This window comes from Erpetoichthys calabaricus, chromosome 4 (genome assembly GCF_900747795.2).
Source record: "Erpetoichthys calabaricus chromosome 4, fErpCal1.3, whole genome shotgun sequence".
Classification (NCBI taxonomy): domain Eukaryota; kingdom Metazoa; phylum Chordata; class Cladistia; order Polypteriformes; family Polypteridae; genus Erpetoichthys; species Erpetoichthys calabaricus.
In genome coordinates, this window is record NC_041397.2 from 126935444 (window position 1) to 126955013 (window position 19570).

The 19570-nt window shown below is 36.8% G+C and overlaps 1 protein-coding gene across 15 annotated transcripts in view; it reads left to right on the forward strand.

The window, feature by feature from the left end:
* caska (calcium/calmodulin-dependent serine protein kinase a) overlaps positions 1 to 19570 on the forward strand; it is a 664459-nt gene that overhangs the window by 356408 nt on the left and 288481 nt on the right. The window lies entirely within an intron of this gene.

The following is a 19570-nucleotide window of genomic DNA, read 5'->3' on the forward strand; positions in this document are numbered from 1 at the left end:
AACATGTTCTGCTTTTATTAAATCATTTAATTTTGTGCCAGATTTATTTTGTAATGCAGCTTTGATTTTATTGGTTTTTTTATTCTTTTTGCCTGTGGATTACATGTTATGACGTTATACACTAAATGTAAATGTTATCTGTTAAGTTCAACTGATAGCTGTTGTTTCTGTGTTGATCACAACAGTAATAAAAGTACCAATATGCAAAACGTTCCTGGTTGCAAGAAAGTAAAACATTTGAAATATATGCCAAGCCTAATTGTGTAATACCACAATTTAAAAACATATTGAATAGTGGGATTAGGCTGCAGTTACTGTATATGCAGGGTTATATTCTTCGTGGTAGACTAAAGCAAATCATTGTGCTAAATTTTCACAAGTAGCAATTAAGAATCAGTTGCTTGTGTTTTGAACTGCACAGACTTTAAAAAAGAAAGCCTATAAAGAAAGACTACAGTGGCTTTTGGGCAGGTATGGTGCAATAAAGCAAGATGCAACAAGGAGGAATTCAGTTACAGCAGTTAGGCATGCCATTCCAGTAGGTTCAGTTGTTCTTTCAGGCTTTCTTGGTATAGGGGACTAAACAGATTGTGAGACTCCAAGAAATGACAAGGAAGATATTCAGAATTAAAAGAAGCAGAAATCAGTCTATATTGCTAAATTTTTAACAAACAGAGTAATACCTGACTACAAGAGTAGAGAAAGATATTAATTTCGAGTTACAAGATTGTTAGATTACTCTTTTATAATTTAAATGTCCAACCCATATGTAGTTAAGTTGTTTGCAATGTCAACCAGTAGTGACATATAGGATCATAACTGCTATATAGTGTGACCACTAGTGTTCCTCACACACCACAAACATAGCCTTGTAGACGCACGTTTTGGTTCATATAAAGTATTTTATTTAACAAAATACCTTTACAAAGGCTTTTATCTCAATCAAACACCAAATACAATTTTCTTCTTGTATTGTCACTTTCACTACTCCTACTACATAGCACATAGGAAGCACTTCTGGGTAAGGCAAAACCTCTCCATGACAGGAGAGACTACCTCCAGCAGCAGCTCCACCTAGTCACACCCTAGGACACCAACAGGCCTGCCTACTTACACTACAACTCCCATACAGCCCTGTAGGTGTCCAACGAAGAGCCATACCAGAGGGATGCTGCCACCCAGCGTACTGGACACACATATGGCCCTGAGAGCCAGTCTTCCTCCATCCCCCCATTATAATGGCCTCCCAACCTGGAAAATTACCAGTAACGAATTGGTCGGGATACTCATCCATCCTTCTCCTTCGGTTATTAAGGCCTTTCAGCCAGGTAAAGAACCATCCACCCCGACCGGAATTCCAGACAACCTGTGTAGTCTATCACAGTAGTATACCTTGAAATAATGTCAACCTGTAACACTAGTGCTGACATGCTAGCAAACATGAAGATTATAGTTAGATTAGTTAGATGTTATAGTCAAATAAATGTCAGTTCTAGCAATAATGTGTAATATACCTGTTCGTCAGCAAGTGGCATAGACTTGAAGACAATAAACAATCTGTTTTTGTTTTGTTTATTTTTTTAACACATTGCATTTTGAAATTTTGTAAATTAGAGCTCACAGAGCTTTAATCTGGGAAAAAAAACACCCACCTAAAGCGAAACTTGGATAAAATTACACTCCAATTCCAAAATTTCATTTGTTATTGAATCATTAGTATTTATATATTTTAAAGTATAAGTGAGACTATTTAATTTGAGACTACAGATTTCACTAAAATTCAGCATTTCAGTCTGAAAACAGGAAATGCATTAGTACTAATGCTTCTAAACAGTCTTTTGTCTGAAAAAGAAAAGGAAGTAAAGGTTGGGGATTTCTGACACTGGGGAATTTCAATTTTAATGTTAATATTGTTTAATAGTTGCTATTTTACAACGTCTGTGGTGCTGAGCTACTAAGACATTGGTTCAAAGCAATGCCCGACCAGTTCCTACTATAGATTTGGTATTTCAGCCACTCTAGTTGTTCGTTTAATTAAAATATTTATGTCAGATGTGGCATTCAAACATCAGTTTTGTCCTTAAGAGGAAGAATTAGACCATTTTTGTTATAATACTCTCACTTTGTTTTTGATAAGGTTATCATGTGTTCATATTCAAGTATTTTCAAAGAGTGTTAAGTCACATTCATCAATCATCACAAATATAGAATACAACTGTACTGTTACTTAATGAAATTAAATTTGCTTCTTCCAAGGAGCCCAGATTCTTATCTATATTGAAAACAGTTGAAAACGGAACATGAACAAAAGAGGGTTTAATGTGCCTTTGAAGAAATTTTTTCTTTAGAGAAAAGAGGAAGCTTCTGTAAGTGAAAGTATTTTAAGCTTGGTTTCAGTAACTGCTGGTTAAGATAAGCAGATAATTGTATTTACAAGTGAGCTGTTTGTACCTTTTTATGCTTGAATAATAACTTTTGAATGTGTCACAGAATTGTTGATTTTTTCATTTAAATGTAAAGGTAATTTTTTTTCTGTTCAGTGCGTTAATAATAGCAAATGGCTATAAATTGAATAGAAATAAATTTAAAATGTAATATTTATTGAGTAATGGTAGTTTTTACTTATCTGACTATTTTCTCCATATAAACCAGACAAGTGCCAAAGTTCCCACGGCTCACAAAGTAGTTACCTGACAGAAATGTGTGTGTATTGCGCTTTATGGTTGAGAACGCAATGTAATATTGTGTGTAGCACATGTATATATACCAGTTTTATTTGATGTGAAACATGTGTTCTTAATAATAAAAGCTGCTTTCTGGTACCCACTCTATTTCTATGTGAAAGTGGCTAGGTATGACTCTAATGCAAATTGCTTACTGAATAAAAAGCATACAGGATGTCTTTAATCCAAAACATTGTATGTAACTGCAGTGCCGTATGCTTCTTACTTTTGCCCTATATACAGTATGCCTTTAACTTTTAAGAAGCTAGAGATTCATTTCATCAACTGCATATACTATAATGTGCCAGTCATTTAGTTAGAAAAATGTCAGCTGTGGCTAATGAATCTAAGAATAAACTGAAAACCATTAGGTCTTTAGGCCAGCTAAAGTCTCCAGCAGGTGCCTTTCCACAGTGATACTACAAGAGCTGAAAGAAAGTAGAAATGAGATTCCTCTGATCTTGAAGGAACTTAATCAGTGACCAATTAATGCTTATAAATAAACCAGTTGCTCAGTGGCACTAGTTCCTAATATGTTTCTTGAAGGGCTTCCATTAGTAAACAAATATTTAATCATTTTGAGTATTGCAGGTTACTGAATCATATTTACAGTAGTTATTTACTTTAGGACTCATTCTGTCTGCCAATAAAATGTTTGTTTGGTTAAGTAGACATTAATGGCAGTTGTACTACATAGTTTTAAACCAGTGGTGAGTCAATTTGGAATTCTGTTATAGATGGAAATCATTTTTATTCATTAATTAAAAGGCTAGTTCTAACTTCCAAGGCTGGCAATAATCTATATATATAATTCACTAAGCCGGGAGACAAGTAGCCGCCCATGGAAAGCACGCCGGAAGGGGCGTGGATTCACTAAACCGCCGACAAGTAAGACGCCAATGGCGCACGCAGGAAGGAGCCATGCCCACCAACTCTTAGACCATTGGATACGACGAAAAAATCACAGAGCCACGCCCACCAACTCGGACGCGACACCTTGGAAAACATGCCGTCATTTCTGTTTGTCTGTGCCACAGTCCACTTGCAGCTCTGAGCCACGTTGACTTTTCATTAGTCAACCTCAGTGGAACCTTGGTTCACACGGAGGCAGCGCCAGAGAGAGACAGAGGCACATACAGGCAGCGCGAGAGAGAGAGAGCCGCGCACACACAGGCAGTGCCAGAGAGACAGAGGCACACACAGAGGCAGCGCGCGCGCGAGAGAGCCACGAACACACACAGAGGCAGCGCCAGAGAGAGACAGAGGCACACACAGGCAGTGCACGAGAGAGCCGTGAAATCCTTTAAAACTGAAGTTAAAACACAATGAAGGAAGCAGTCTTTAAAAACCAATAAGCCCTGTGCCTCTTTTTCATTAGCATCTCACCTGCTTCAGGCCCTGCAACAGTCGAGACGCTCTCTCTGCAGCTGACCTTCTCTGTGCCTGACTCCACTACTGTCAGTTGCCTGATTAAAAATGGCCTTTTGAAGGGGAGCTATGGACCCGCTATACCACAGGAACACATTGCCTTTGAGCCTGCTCTCGCTCACTCTAATGTACTGGCTTTCTCTCTCTCTCCTCACTCGCTCACACACTGCACAGGGGAGAAATGCCCGCAGCACGAGTCTACCCGGAAACCGTTTCAGCCACACTTTCACGGCCCTCGCTACACTGTGAGTGCGAAGATTATTTATTTAAAAATGGGCTTTCGAAGGGGAGCTGTGGACCTGCTATACCACAGGATCACCTGTGACATTGCCTTCACATTGTTTTCCTTTTATTTATGATCCTGTTGAGCAGATCAGACACCCAGGCAAACAACACTGAATAATCAATAGCTGCAACCACTTTGCCCGCCCCAACTCCTCACCTGAGTCGGTTTTGTCTGTGTTCAGCAGTGTTTCCCAAACTCGGTCCTGGTGAACCCCTGTGGATGCAGGGTTTTGTTCCAACCAGATTCCTAATCATTAATGCCGGTGAATCTCATCCGGAATAAGTCGGTTTTTCAAACGCAGACGTGTAGCACATTAGTCTAGCAGACTAGCTGGATGTAAAAATGTCATTGACGAAACTGTTGCTCTCAAACTTCGCAACATGGCTGTTGGCTTTGTTTGCCAACATTGGGATAATGTCGGCGACGTGGTCACAAACTGCAACAACTCACCACACAAGGACGCCCTTTCTCTCGAGGCATTCACACTGCCGGAAGACAACCATGGGATATGCAGAAAACAGCCATGTCAGTCAACGCAGATCAGACACCCAGGCAAACAACACTGAATAATCAATACCCACAACTACTTTGCCCGCCCCCACTCCTCACCTGAGTCGGTTTCGTCTCTGTTCAGCAGTGTTTGCCAAACTTGGTCCTGGTGAACCCCTGTGGCTGCAGGGTTTTGTTCCAACCAGATTCCTAATCATTAATGCCGGTGAAACTCATCCGGGATAAGTCGGTTTTTCAAACGCAGCCGTGTAGCAGATTAGTCTAGCAGGATGTAATAATCCGAGATGAATGCGCGCCCTCACGCTGAGTGAAAAGCCAATATATATTGAGTCTACAAAACATGATCAGCAAGTCTTTGATAGGCTGCAACAAAATGATGAAAGAACTGGCGCATTTTTTTCACACAAGCTGGGTGGGTGGGTGTTAGTTAATTAGTTACTCGAAGAATTTCAAGATTTAATATACACAAGTGGTAACACTGTAAAAGCGGCCCAAACCAGAAAAGATGGCTGGCAAAAAGTGGCTGACAAATTAAACACATATGCATTGTACTTACTGAAAGCAGCGTTACGGATTTTGCAAATGTTCATTTTTTTCCCTCTGCTTAAAAAACATTAAAAAAGCAGTGTGATTATGCGGCGTATACTACGCCGCGAGTTGGTATGCAGCATGTAAAACAGTTTGTCGCAGATAATTTGCCTTTTACTTTAAGACGTAGACAATTTCCTGTTTGACTTGCCTTTGCGATGACAATTAATAAGGCACAGGGCCAAACTTTCAAAAACATGGCTAGCAGCTCATATGCTCGCACTGATTATGTCCCTGCCCTTTGTACGCCCCCCCTCGGTACTACCATGGTCGGATGACTTGGTGGATTATATATAGAAAAGCAGTCAAAACCGCAAACAACAATGAAAAGTCTACGTGACTCACACGTGCATATGGACTGTGCAAAGAGGAAAATGACTCAGGTGACGAGTTGGGGGTGGGCACATGAAATGTTACTTTTCTTGGTGATTTATTACATTTCCGATTTTTCAAATGTTAATTTTCTCCCTGTGCTTAAAAATCATTAAAATAGCGGCCTGATTATGCGGTGTATGGTATGCCGCGGGTTGGCTAGTAATCTTTAAAACTCTTAGAGAAACCAGATTTCAGAGCTAACTGTGCTTTTATAGTGATTTAATATTTTTTAAGTATTTTGTCTTTGCAAACAGCTTCATTTTGTTCCCTATTGGTATGTACTGATTTATACAGCAATTAACTAATGTGCATATATAAAATTTTTATAATGTGCACTTACAAAGATGCTAAATTCTGTTTTGACATCTTAACCTCCAAAGCTGGTACAAATGGGTGAATTTTGCAGGATTAATATTATGCCATATTCAATTCATTAAGATAAGCAACTTTCTTGTTAATTTTTCAAATGTGTTGTAATGGAACCTGAAAAAATACATTTCAAAGGCACTGCTTTTGTGTTTACAAGGATTGAGAACCTAGAGCATATACTGTCCCCTAACACAACTTACAGATGGGCAGATAAAAGAATGAGTGGTTATGTTCTTTTAAAACTCAGATTTTTAAAATTCATTAGCTTCCTTATTGTCATATTGTATTCGTAGCTGCAGGAGCTCTGAACTTTTTAAGATTTTCTTCATGATAAAATTCAGGAAACTGTTGAGTTATTTTTTAATTAATTAGAAGTAATGCAGAAAATTCACCAGTGTTTGCATAGTAAATTTTAAGCATACAGTAAGGATCCAAAAGAAGTCAACATTGAAGCACCTATGTCTCAGCTGGCAAACATTTACAGTTTCTATATTTTCTTTAACAGAAAGAAAGGCTGAAGTATACTTTATTTGTACAATTTCATTTGTAGCAACTGACGTACAGTACTAAACCTTGTGAAATATACTGTATAAAAACTGAAGCCTTACCTGCAATTTCTGTAACTGTCCATTCATCATAATCTCTTTCTGACAAAATTGTTATAACCATTATAACAATTTTTAAAGATATACCTGTATAATCTTTAACTAAGGAAGTGTTCCACCTTGAGTATGACCAGCATCTTGATGTTGGATAGAGACCAAACCTACAGAGGTCATAAGATTATGTGTATCACTTTGTATTTGCCTTTATTAGTTTTGATTTAAACACGGAAAAGTTTTAAGTGAATGCTTAAAGACATTGTTTCTGTCTTATTTATACTAGTGTTGCTGAGAGATTAGATTGTTCAATCTTTGTGTCACTGCGATTCCAAAAAGGCACAAGGGGACATTTTTGTGAAGTGTTAAAATAAAGGTTTGAAAGAAAAGTCGGCCCCAGTCAGTAAGTAGCCTGCCATAGAGCTCTGTGGGATGAAATATGAGGAATACAATACAGACAGTGAGACAAATAAAACATTACTAGTAACAGCTGAATAGCTGGTTTTGAAATTTCTTCCTATTCCCCCATTTAGAAAATAACCTAACATGTTTGGTAAGTTGGCACATATCGTGTTAGATGCATGTCATCGGTAATCTGATAACACAGTATAACACTGGACCATTATTGTTTTTGTAAATCTACGTTTTGCCCATCTACATGTAGAAATAATAGTCCATTCTTTTCATCTGTTTACTAAGCTTAACCTTTACATAGGTTATATACCAATTTGTTCTTCCAAAATTTCTGGCCTGTAAATGGTGCATATTCCCTACCAATAAAATTGGGTTAAGTATATGAAAGAATGAAAACTAATACATGTAACTCCAGCTAAAATTGTTTTAATACAACTCTTAGCCAAATATTACAATGAAGTTCCAATTTGACTACTGTCTTCATTAATTTGTTACATAGAGTACATAGGAAAGGCACTACAGTATATGAATAAAATTTAATATTATTATAGTGTTTGACTGTAGAATATACCACTTCTGGGAATCATAGATGCTTAGGACTCTTACATTAACACTTGAAGTCTTGGTAAACAAAGTTTTTAGTGAGTGCTTCTGACTGTGCAGTTAGCAATGACTCCTCATAAACATTGTGTGCGTTCCTTTAAAAATTATCAAGCAGCCATGGTTGCAGTAAGAGAATCTGTGAGGAAAATTTTTGTAAATGAGCAACAATTGCAAAAATATTGTTTTAATTTATTATTATCATGCTATAAGAACTTCAGTGAATCAGAGAAGTATTTAAGGTCTATAAACCTTTTTGTGTTTATCAGCAATGTACCTATTTTCTTATTGATAATAATTTGAAAAATGCCTGATCTGACCACTTGACCTTCCTCCTCATTTCCCAGTGGTCTATTGCATGTATTCTTTGTGCCAACATACTCTTAAAAGATATTTTTGTGAACTCAGGTGTTTATACACTGCAGCCTTATCATATTACTGTAACATTTGAAATTCTCAAAGAGCTGTTTCTGCTTCTTTCTTAAACTGACATATAGTCAAGTGATCTATATTTCCTTTTAAGTAGAATCAGTATATAATCATCACATTGTCCATAGCTGGCCCTTATAGATGTCTTTCCTTTTGATTTACTTACCAACATCACTTAAGCTGCTGTCACAAGATTTTTATAGTTTGTTCTTTTTATATTTTCACCAAAGTGTCTGTTTTGACCTGAGAGGCCGGGCAATGTACCAAAAAATCTCCTGGCCAGAAATCCAAATGATATGACAAGCCAAATTCTGCAGCTGCAGCTGATGTTTGTGATAAAGTGGCCCTTGTAAAAACAGTTGTGCATTCTATCATAGCCCTGCAGCTTCTGTTATGACATGGTATGGAAACCTTTACAAAGTTTAACACTGTTAAGATAGCTGGAGAAAATGTGCTAGAAATTTCTAGGCCTTCATACACTTATGGTAAAACCTTTAAGAGATTTTTTTATGTTTTATTATATTGTGTTAATCCCTGAGAGACAATTGTCTTTACACATGACCTTTGGGGGTCAGAGTGCAGGGTCAGCTTGTGATGATGTGGGACAGCACCACACTACTGGGTCCTTACAGTGAGCCTCTTGAACCCACTGCCGCTGATAATGTACCCGGGGTATGTGAGGACTCTCACACACAAAGCAAGGGGTAGGTGCATAAAGGTGCCAATTGCTTTTATTAAAGAGCAGTCAAAATGCATAACAATGTCCAAAAACTATGCAGTTCTAACTCTTCAATACTGTAAATAAATAATCCATAAAATGAAAAGTGCTGATGGAGGTTAAAATCAGTCAAATAAATAATCAATCCATTAAAACAAAGTTAAAAACGTGGCAGTAAATTGTCCATAAAAGCATTAGTCCTGGTACAATCCTTTAAAAAAACTGACGGCTCCTTGACTTAACCCTAAAAAGGTCCTTGCAGCCAAGGAGGCACCAAACTGGCAGTTCAGCCAACCTTCTGTGCTGCTCCTAGGCTTGGGCCCCTGTAGCTGTCTCTGGCTCCCAGCAGGGCACCACACCAAGAGTCTGACTTTCACTGCCAGGCTTGCGTCCCTTCAGTCCAAGGTACCACATGCAGGACTCCTCACTGAGACTTCTAATTCCCCTGCAGCTGTGCTGCCTCTCTCCGGAGATTTACTTTAGCTAAGCAGTGTGTGTCAGTCACTCCAGCTTCCATGTCGCTCAGCTGAGTGGCCATCAGCCCCTGAGCAATGGCCAGGGACTTCCTTCCGCCTGTCTGCCTTCTCTCTCTCTCTCTCTCCCTCATTCACTCACACCCGCTGTCCCTCCTTTCTGATTTTCTCTTTTTTCTCCCAATCAATCAACCTTTTTTCTCCTTTTTCTTTCCAACCTTTCTGACTTTCTGATTTTTTTCTGACCTTTTCAATTCTTACGGTTTTCTTCTATTCGATTCTCTCTGTCTTTCACTTCCCTCAATTTGTTTCTCCCCTTTTCACATGCTGGCTCTTTCTTATATGCCTCTGTGGGCACAGCACCTCAATTGCGCACAGCAGGAAACCAATGAAGCAACTGAGACAGATGGGTCCTGTGCAGTTTGGTCCTGTGCAGATGGGTCTTGCCCCAACTACTCCACCAATCCCCCGCAGCTACATGAGCACGCACACCCACGGACAGCGAGCTGGCCAATTATTTATTTATTAACACGTCACCTTTTTCTGAGCCGTAAACCCGCTATAACACTCAGCAGCCCTAAGCACAAAAAACCTAAAAATGTAATTGATTGTGAAAAGCAAAATGGTTGCCAAACTGCAAAAAAAATATAAACCTTAAAAGAGAAATCAAAAAATAAGTTAAATAAAAGTAACAAATAGTACCCAGTTCAACAAATACATTCCTTTTCATTGGATGGGAGATTTTGTCATACAAGTACCAGAAAAGCATTCCCCCTCTTGCCTTTAATGTTGTCTATAGCTCTTTTTCTATCAAAACCTAGCCACTTCCTCCTACATGTCGAGTCTCTCATCACAGCTCCAAGCTCGAAATCCTTCTGGCACTGATTTTAAGCTTTGCTGTGGTCACTTCTACCTAAAAGTGAAACAATTACTGGATTAAAGGTGTAGGAAAAAAAACTTTGGGGTCACAACATAGTGACCTTGGGTCATCACACTCCTGAACCTTCCTTAGACCTTATAGGGCCAGGCCTTTTGAACTGCCAACCTTTTAATAACTTCCCTATCTCTCTCTTTCTTTGCAGGTTAATGCTTGTTACATCACTTAGTGTGCAGAAGGAATTCTGCCTGCATGTTTTTAGGTTGTACTTTTCCTTCCCTGGTACCCCTTCTTGTTGCTTTTCTGGAACATCCAGTTCTTTCACAAGGGTTATGTGCTCATCTGCCAAGTAGGAATCATCCTTCTATACAGATATAATGACATTTGTTTCTATAGCCAGTGTGCATTTTCTTTTCTCTCTCAGGACCGAGTTGGGCCTTATTTCGACTAGGATTGTCACAATACAAAAATTTCAAACTTTGATGTGATATTGATGTATTGACCCCCTTCTTTTGACACCCACTGCACGCCCAGCCTACCTGGAAAGGGGTCTCTCTTTGAACTGCCTTTCCCAAGGTTTCTTCTATTTTTCCCTACAAGGTTTTTTTTGGGAGTTTTTCCTTGTCTTCTTAGAGAGTCAAGGCTGGGGGGCTGTCAAGAGGCAGGGCCTGTTAAAGCCCATTGCGGCACTTCCTGTGTGATTTTGGGCCATACAAAAAAATAAACTGTATATTCAATTAAAAAAAATGCAAATCTGTAAGTATTACCATTTTTTACAATGATGCAAATAAATAGAAATGTTAGTCATTAAATTCAAATACTTGAAGTAGTGCACTCTTTAGTAAAAGGTAAGGCTCAAGTTCTGTACACAATAAAAAGTAGAAAATGTTTAATGAAAATAAATACAATTATTGAGGTAGTTTAATGAAATGTCACAAATGTCATTAAATGTTAATTTAGTAAGTATTGCAATCTTTTGTACATAGTATACATAAACATATTAAAACAAATGTTAAACAAGCATTAAAGCAAAAAGAGCATTAATGTGATGTTTGTTCAAAAAGTAACCCAAAAACAGACCACTAACACACTTTAAAGGCTTTCCATAAAAGCAAACCATGCACATTGCCTTTTTTGTGTAAATAAACTACAATGTCTTTGCAACTTTATGCAAATGAATATTTAGGCAACTAATTACTGAAAAGTTATAACACCTTACATTAAATAGTAAATACAGTCATCCCTCACGTATCGCGGGGGTTACGTTCCAGAGCCCCCCGCAATAGGTGAAAATCCGCGAAGTAGCGACCTATATTTATTTTATTATTTATACATATTTTAAGGCTTTATAAACCCTTCCCACACTCTTATAAACCTTTCTCACTCTCTTGTTAACCTTTCCCACACTCTTATAAACACTTCCTATGCTCTTAAACACTTTCTACATTCTTAAACACCGCAGACCAACACTGCACGCAGCAATCAGACGTCGATGTGTCTGCACTCGCTTTGTGATGGGGGGCAGCTGAACTCACGCTGAGCAGAAATGGACTTTGTGCTGCTTCTGCCAAAAAGCCTGTTTGTCGCTCTGCGCTTTCGGAAGGAGGAGGAGGAGGAGTGGGGGTGTGTGAGGGCTGAACGCACGTTCGCTTAAACCCCCCTCCCCGGAGACGTAGTACGCTCCTGCCACTTCGCGTTGTCAAGGGGGTGGGGAGCTGAATGAACGCTAAGGAGAAGTGGACTTTGTGCTGGCTTTGTGCTGCTTGTCGCTCTGCGTGTCAATAATTTAAAAGCCTGTACAGCACCTATTTTCCTGTCTCACTGTCTTGTCTTGTGTGAAGTTAAAATGTTTTATAATAGTGAGATGTTACTCATATCCTTAGCCCGACATCCACATATCATATGTGTTAACAAAGTGTGTTTTATAAGTTTACATGTGTTTAAAGCATGAGGGATGGGTATTTTAAGGCTTAAACTATAAAAATGTTTATTTATATGGTATTTCTATATCGTGGATTTTCTCCTGTTTCTGATGGGTCTGGAACATAACTTCCGCGATAGGCGGGCAATCACTTGTATTTAAAAACCCGCGAAGTCGTGAATCCGCGAAGTAGCGAGGGATTACTGTAGTACATTTGATGAAATATAATTTTAAGGTTGCACAAAATAAAAGAAAGTAATGTGCTATGGCAGCACACTTTGCGGCTTGGGTTTATAAATTGAGATTGCAACAGAAGCTCTAGTGCTGAAGAGTGTTGCCCATGAATGAACAGCACAGAACAAAACTGGCCTGCAAAGAAAATTAATTGCAGACACCTGTCTTGATGTATTAAATATTTACTATCTACAAAGAAAAGTTTTAACCTGTAGAAAAAAGTAAATATCACATGCCTGCAGTACTTCAAATGCAAATGTTTATAGATTAATACTAGCAAAGAATGTATTTTAATTAACAAATGATCGATTTTTGTGTTTTGTGCTCGCTCTTACAGTCTCAAGTTTATATGTCAAATGCAAATTTCATATTACTGAAAAAGCACTGGGGCATTTCCTTTCCAGTGAAAGTAGTGCAAGATAGGCTTTACTGAATCCTGAGTTTCATTAAGCATTGTTGAGAATGTTTGTAGTTTTATATTAGTTTTCCATTAGCTAGTTTAGCTTTGATGAAATGTGCACATCTAATGATTGCTTATAAGAGTGTACACTATATAAGTAATTAAAACACAGTTGTTCTTAACATTCTTACATTCAGATTTTTCTATATTTTCCCACAAGTTAATAGCAAAAAATGCCAAAAATGTTTAGCTATTAAATTTGTTGTTTAGCTTAAAATGAACAATTTGATTTAACAGTGAGATATCTACTATATATGTTGAACCAGATGCCAGGCCACATGTCCAGATGTCTGTTTATTTGACCGGTGTTTTTCATTGATTGGGTTAGTGAGCTTCTGATGTACATTTTGTATATAGCAACAGTTAATGCTAGAGTTAATTATAGTAATTTTAACTTGTTATTGCACAGTTTTGTGCACAATTGGCTTTGACATCTTATTAATGAAATGTTCAGCAAAAGAAGGGAGTCTATAAAACTGTGTTTAAAGTTAATGAACAAGGAGTATTTTCTCTGTAATAAATATTTTTTTAATAATAATTATTTTAATATATAATATAACCCTAATATTTGTCTACCAGTATTTTATTCATTCTGTTGTGTTATTTAGTGCTTAAGATGCAGCCTGTGAAACCACTGCTATCACCATATAATGGTAACAGGGTGAATAAAATCAAGAACTGTAAATTTTGTTCAAATAACATGTTGTAGTGCTTGATTCAGTAATTGTTGTTTAATAGGCTTGTTGCTCAGTTGTTACCTAAAAAAAAAAAAGACCTTATTTGTGAAAATATGGAACCAAGCATTTATTATTTACGTGGAGCATTGAATATTTCAAGGCTCAATAATTGCTTTTGATGAAGGAAATACAAGGGAAAATGAGCATCTATCAATTCATCCATTTTCCTAACCCACATATAGTGCAGGAATTTATTTCTGTTTTGAATGATTTTAATTATTTTCATCAAAGCCCCAGGTGCTCCATGTGTGGAATGTTCATGTTCTTCCTGTGTGTATGTGTGTTTCTACAGGTGCTCTGGTGTCCTCCCACAGTTAAAAGACATGCAGGTTAGTCGGGCTGGCAGTGCTAAACTGGTCCTTGTGTGTTAATTTGCCCTACGATGGACACATGCCCATTTCAGGCATTGTTCCTGCCTTGTGTGTGATGCTTGCTGGGGTAGGCACTGGCTGCCCTGTGACCCTGTTCAGGATAAGCAGGTTTAGATGGATAGATTATTGTTTTAACAAAATGTTTTTTTCCCACCTTTCCCTTTTAGTAATATTCATGTGGGAAATGTGTTTGAAAGGAAACAAAATCATTTATTTTTTTAATTAAAATATGGCCATTGTTAATGTATCTCTTTATGGCTTTGGTGTCGATATGATAATAGTCCTTTTCTTGGGTCTCAGTATGGTACTGATTTTGTTATTTGGGACTCTTCAATTGGGTTAATTGCTGTATTTTATGTTGTTAAAAATAAATAATGTATAGCAAAATTAATTGTTATTTTAAAATTTTTTAAGTAAATCAGTGACAATAATATAGAGATAAAAATGCTCAAGGCATTTGTTTGATTGTATTTTCACTTTCTGTATGAGTAATAGACTTTGCTGCTGAACTTAAGTGAATGTTTAAAAATTCACAAAATAACAAGGTAGACAACTGAAATTAAAAAAAATTGTTGGTAAATTTATTTTGCATTTGTCTTTCAAAATTATTTTTTGAAAACAGTAAAATTAACAAAACATAAGGTAAAAAAAACTAAATATTCTTAAGGACAAGTGTGTGGTTTGTTTTTTTCATAAAAGTAACTGCCGTAGTACTAATTGCAGTAGTCATACACAACAGTTTTTAAATACTGTAAGAAAGATTTTCACCCATTAGACTTGTATTGATGCTATCAGTCTAAGGGCTTGTTTATACTTCACACTCAGAATGCGTACACGCATGAATCATGGCTGCCATGCATTCCCAGTGTTCACTTGACGCGTTCTCTGAGCACGTCCTCAGAAATTAACGCAATGCATGTGCGAGTTGTAGTATCAACAGAAAGTTGGGGGCGCAGTGTGATCAAGTTGGAACGTGACGTCCGAGTCTCTGTTTGCTATCAACATGTGACAGAAAGCCGCTTTGCAGATCCTACAGCTTCGATGTGTGTGTTTCGATGTTTGGTGCATGTCTCAATGTGGTGAAGCATAATGCTGACATACAAATACCTTCATGGTGCTTTTATATTCATGCATCGCATTTTCCCCAACGTAATGACACAATACATTTTAAAAGTCTTATATACCATCTTCTGTGCCGTCTTTTTTTTTTGTTTGGCACCTTCACAACAGCATCAGAATGTACTGCAGTGTATTTGAGCCATAAAGACAAAAAAAATTAGGAACACACTGAAAAGGTCTATTTTGTGATTAAAGTGGAAATTTCGGCATTAATCTTGAAATTTCCACTTTAAACTAGTAGTTATTTTATCATTAAAGTAAAACCGACCCAGCTGTTAATTGCTACGTGCTTCCTCCTGAACTGACAGCAGCGGCAAGCAGCAATTGCCACACAGAACACATTAAATGTATGACATTCCAGCTCTCTTAGATTTACACTTGATATCATGATGAAATGCATTAACATATGAATATTACATTTTACGGATAAATTGTTAAGTTCGTTTAAATAATGAATACTGTTAATGATTCCACATGTGGGGGCTGCACAGTAGCGACACTGTAGTGATGCAGTCATGTCCCCAGTGTTCTCTGCCTGTAGTTTGCATGTTTTCCTGGTGGGTTTCCGCAGACATGAATGTTTTGGTATTTGGTGATGCTAAAATGACGCTAGTGTATGCGAGTGCTTGTATTCTCCTTATGATGAGCTCATGCCACGCCAAGGGATTGTTTCTGCCTCATGCCCGATGCTTGCTGGAATGGGCGCATCCCTAGATTAATGGATGTAATCATTAAACATCCATCCTTTTCAGACATATTGTGGCAAGGTGTTCTCAGAATTTAATAAATGTTTCGGCAATTCACAACACAGCAAAGCTGATTGTTTTCTCAACATGATGATATCTCACACTGCCACCTGGTGGAATCTTCCAGATTTACATAAAGTACGTGTGCAAATATAAACAGTACAATGCTTGCGTAGCAGTAGAGCCCGCAGATGCACGTCATGTGAGCTATACTTTATCTAAATTGTTTTTAATACAATGATGTGTAGTTTTTTTTACATTTAACATTTCTTTTTCATAAGAGTAATATCCTGTTTCTGCTAATATGGCAATTAAAGTGCTAAGTTCATCATTTACATTATTATTTGTTATTTATTTTTTATTTACTAAACATATGAAAATGTATATGCTCCATTACCTTTATCTATCAGCTGTATTAATATTTATTCACTGAGAACATGTACTATGTTCATTAATGTGAAAGCTGTTCTTTGTTTACTGCCAGGTTGGCAGAATCCTATGAAAAGGGAAGAAATAACCAGAAAATGAAAAGACTGTGTTATTGTCTATGAAATGTTGACTAAAAGTCAAAAAAACATAAGGTCCTTTATCTCTAAAAGATTTAATCACTAAGTAGCGGTTTTTCTACCCAGTTCAAATTCTTTGACACCAACAGTTCCATCATGTGCGACAATTTAATTATCATTTGTTTCAAGACTTAGCCTTAAGCCACTTCCAGGTATTATGTGGTAACAACAAGGCAGAGCTTGGCAACAACATAAGCAAATCTAATGATACATTTTTAGAACTTGAAAACTACAAAACAATTGCATAAAAGAATTACAAAAATGATAACTACTTTGAGAAAAGTCCAAAATCATTACACTGTGACCCTTTACTGGTGTTTTCTGCTGACAGTAATAACTTATTTCAATATTTTTTCATTGTATAATAAAAATGTCTCATATAGCTATATTTCTCTGAAACTGTTGTTTGTAACAATTTTCACTTGTTTCATTTGAAGGAACAACTTAATAAAGCATTTCATTCTAGTATGTCCAGTGAACTCGCTTAGTGTGTTAAAGTGATAGGAAACTAACGTAGTTTTGTTAAACGTAACTAATTTTAGACATCCAGTGAGCATGGCATTTTGAACAAACCAGTTGTCCTTTTATACTTTTGTTACTACTGTTTTTATAATTTACTTGTATTGTTTATGGTGCAGTAAAGTTAGATGAATTTAAGATAAGTGTAATCATCTTTATGACGTCTCTTTTTACAAGACAATGGCTTGCTTTGCTCGTAGCTCTCATCACACACCTATTTGCTGATTGGACATGTTATTTTGTCAGGTCATTTCCATTTTCAATTTTTTTTTTTTTTGGATCTTTAATCACATCGTACAATGTGTTGTACAGCCAGTTCCACTCTTGCTTTTTCACATTGGTTTGTACATAACTATCATTTTCAGCTGTTTTGTTTATAGCCCTGACTAATGTGATCAATTATAGATTTTTTATTTATATTTCTTCATTTATGTCTGTTACTCTGGAATCAAATAAATTTTGTATTTTACTAGTGGACATTTTCACTTAACAGCTACACAATAGCAGTTGTTCAACTATTTGTGTTAGATAGTTTATGGATGTAGAAAAGCAAATATCTGGGAGCAACCAGTATAGTGCACAGTTTTGATACATTATACTGTGACAATTTAAAGATAACAGCTTTAAAGATAAAGATGGCATTTGTTCAAACATTGCTTTTGTTCACTACTGAATCTTTTGAGGTCACTAACTGCGATATGTTCTTTGTTGCTGGGCATTTTATGTTGAATTTATTAATGCTGTATTTGTACTAGGTGGAGCTGTGGTTAGCACACCTACCACACAGCTTTTCAATCCTGGGTTCAAATCCCAAACTAGGCACTGCGCATGTAAAGTTTGCACTATGTTTGTCTGGGCTCTGTAGTTGACTAGTTTGACTTGTTTATCTAAATTTGGTATGTAAGAGTGCGTGTGCATAAAGATAAATTGCACAGTGCAGTGCATTGGTATCTTGTCCAGGGGTATTTTCTTCTTCATATCTGATGCCATCCACCCCAAATCTGATGTAATCCTATGATATACATATAATGCATAGAAAATGGATAATTTTTTTCATGATCTTCCTAATTTCTAGGATTCACTAATACGTTCCATCCAGTCCTATTACTGTTTTGTTCTTCTTTTGTAAAGAGCTTTTCTTTTTAAGATATTAAAGAAGTTTATTTTTGGGTACACTACCTATCGAGATTACTCTAGAAAGCAGCTCACTACTTTAGTTTAAAATTCCTCATTCCAACCAAGGGAAGAGAGATTATTTGTTTTGATTGTAGAAGGACATGATTATGATTGCAAAGTATACAAGTGCTGCTCTATAGCTTGTTATATAAAGTAAAATATATGTTAAATATTATTATAAGGTTTTGAGATTTATAGCACTTGGGATGTAATATAATAATTAGAACAGAGGCTACAATCGTGTCATTACATTGTTGAAGAAATGTAAAAGCTATTGCAGCCTTTGCTTTAGGTACACTTTGACCCCATATCAGAAATTTTGCACCTCTTAGCAGAAAAAGAATACAGAAGCGCTTCTTTAAAGTTTAGAATAAAAAAGTCCATTATTTTAACATTATATTTACGCTTTGCTAAAATGTCAGTCTATAGAGAAAACAAATGATCGATTTGAAGCTTGTGTTGCATGCAAAGTTTCAGGAAGCTGAGTTTGAATACCATAACATTTTCTTTGTGCACATCCCCCTGAGTCTGATTCTTCTTGGTTTATCCTACTTTTTCTCTATTTTGAAAAGATTAAGCTGGTTTGCCACCAAGTTGCTGCATAGGATTAGCTCAGGCTACACACAAGTTTGAATTGGACTAAGCTGTCACAGGTGTTCTGCTAAGGGTGGACAACTAGCAGGAAATTAAATGTAATTGAAAAACAAAGCAAAGTAACAACTGTAAAGATAAAGATACTGTTATCACAACTACAACATGAATTAAAAACTGTAGTCAAATATCTAGAGACAAATGATCCGTACCCAGGGAAACTTTTAAACATAGAAGACACAACCTCTAAGGCCACTTCTAGGATTCATTGAGCAAAACTGGGAGATAATCATGGATCATCCTGCAAAATTATAGTGAACAAAAAAACTATGAAGGCTGACAGCATTAGTCAAAAAAATGTCAGCCAAACCTTTACTGGAAGGGAGACCTTTTAATGATATAAAGTATGCATATTTGGAAAACCTATTTTCTACATCAGCTACTGCAGTGAAACCCTTTGAAGGGAGATCATTAATAAAACCACGGGTCCTCCCTGCATGGAGTTTGCAAAACTCTTTGAATAGTGAGCAAAGCACTATATAAATGTTAAGAATTATTATTATTATTATACTTTATGATTTGTCAGTTTCAAGTTTAAATGTTTTAAATGTTATGTTTTTTTTCACCAAATAAACAAAACAAGTAGTGCTAGGACTCTCACCCACTATATAACTTCACAGTACTTCTGACTTAATCTAAACACAACATATGCACACCGCAACCTTTTTGTTAACACAAAAG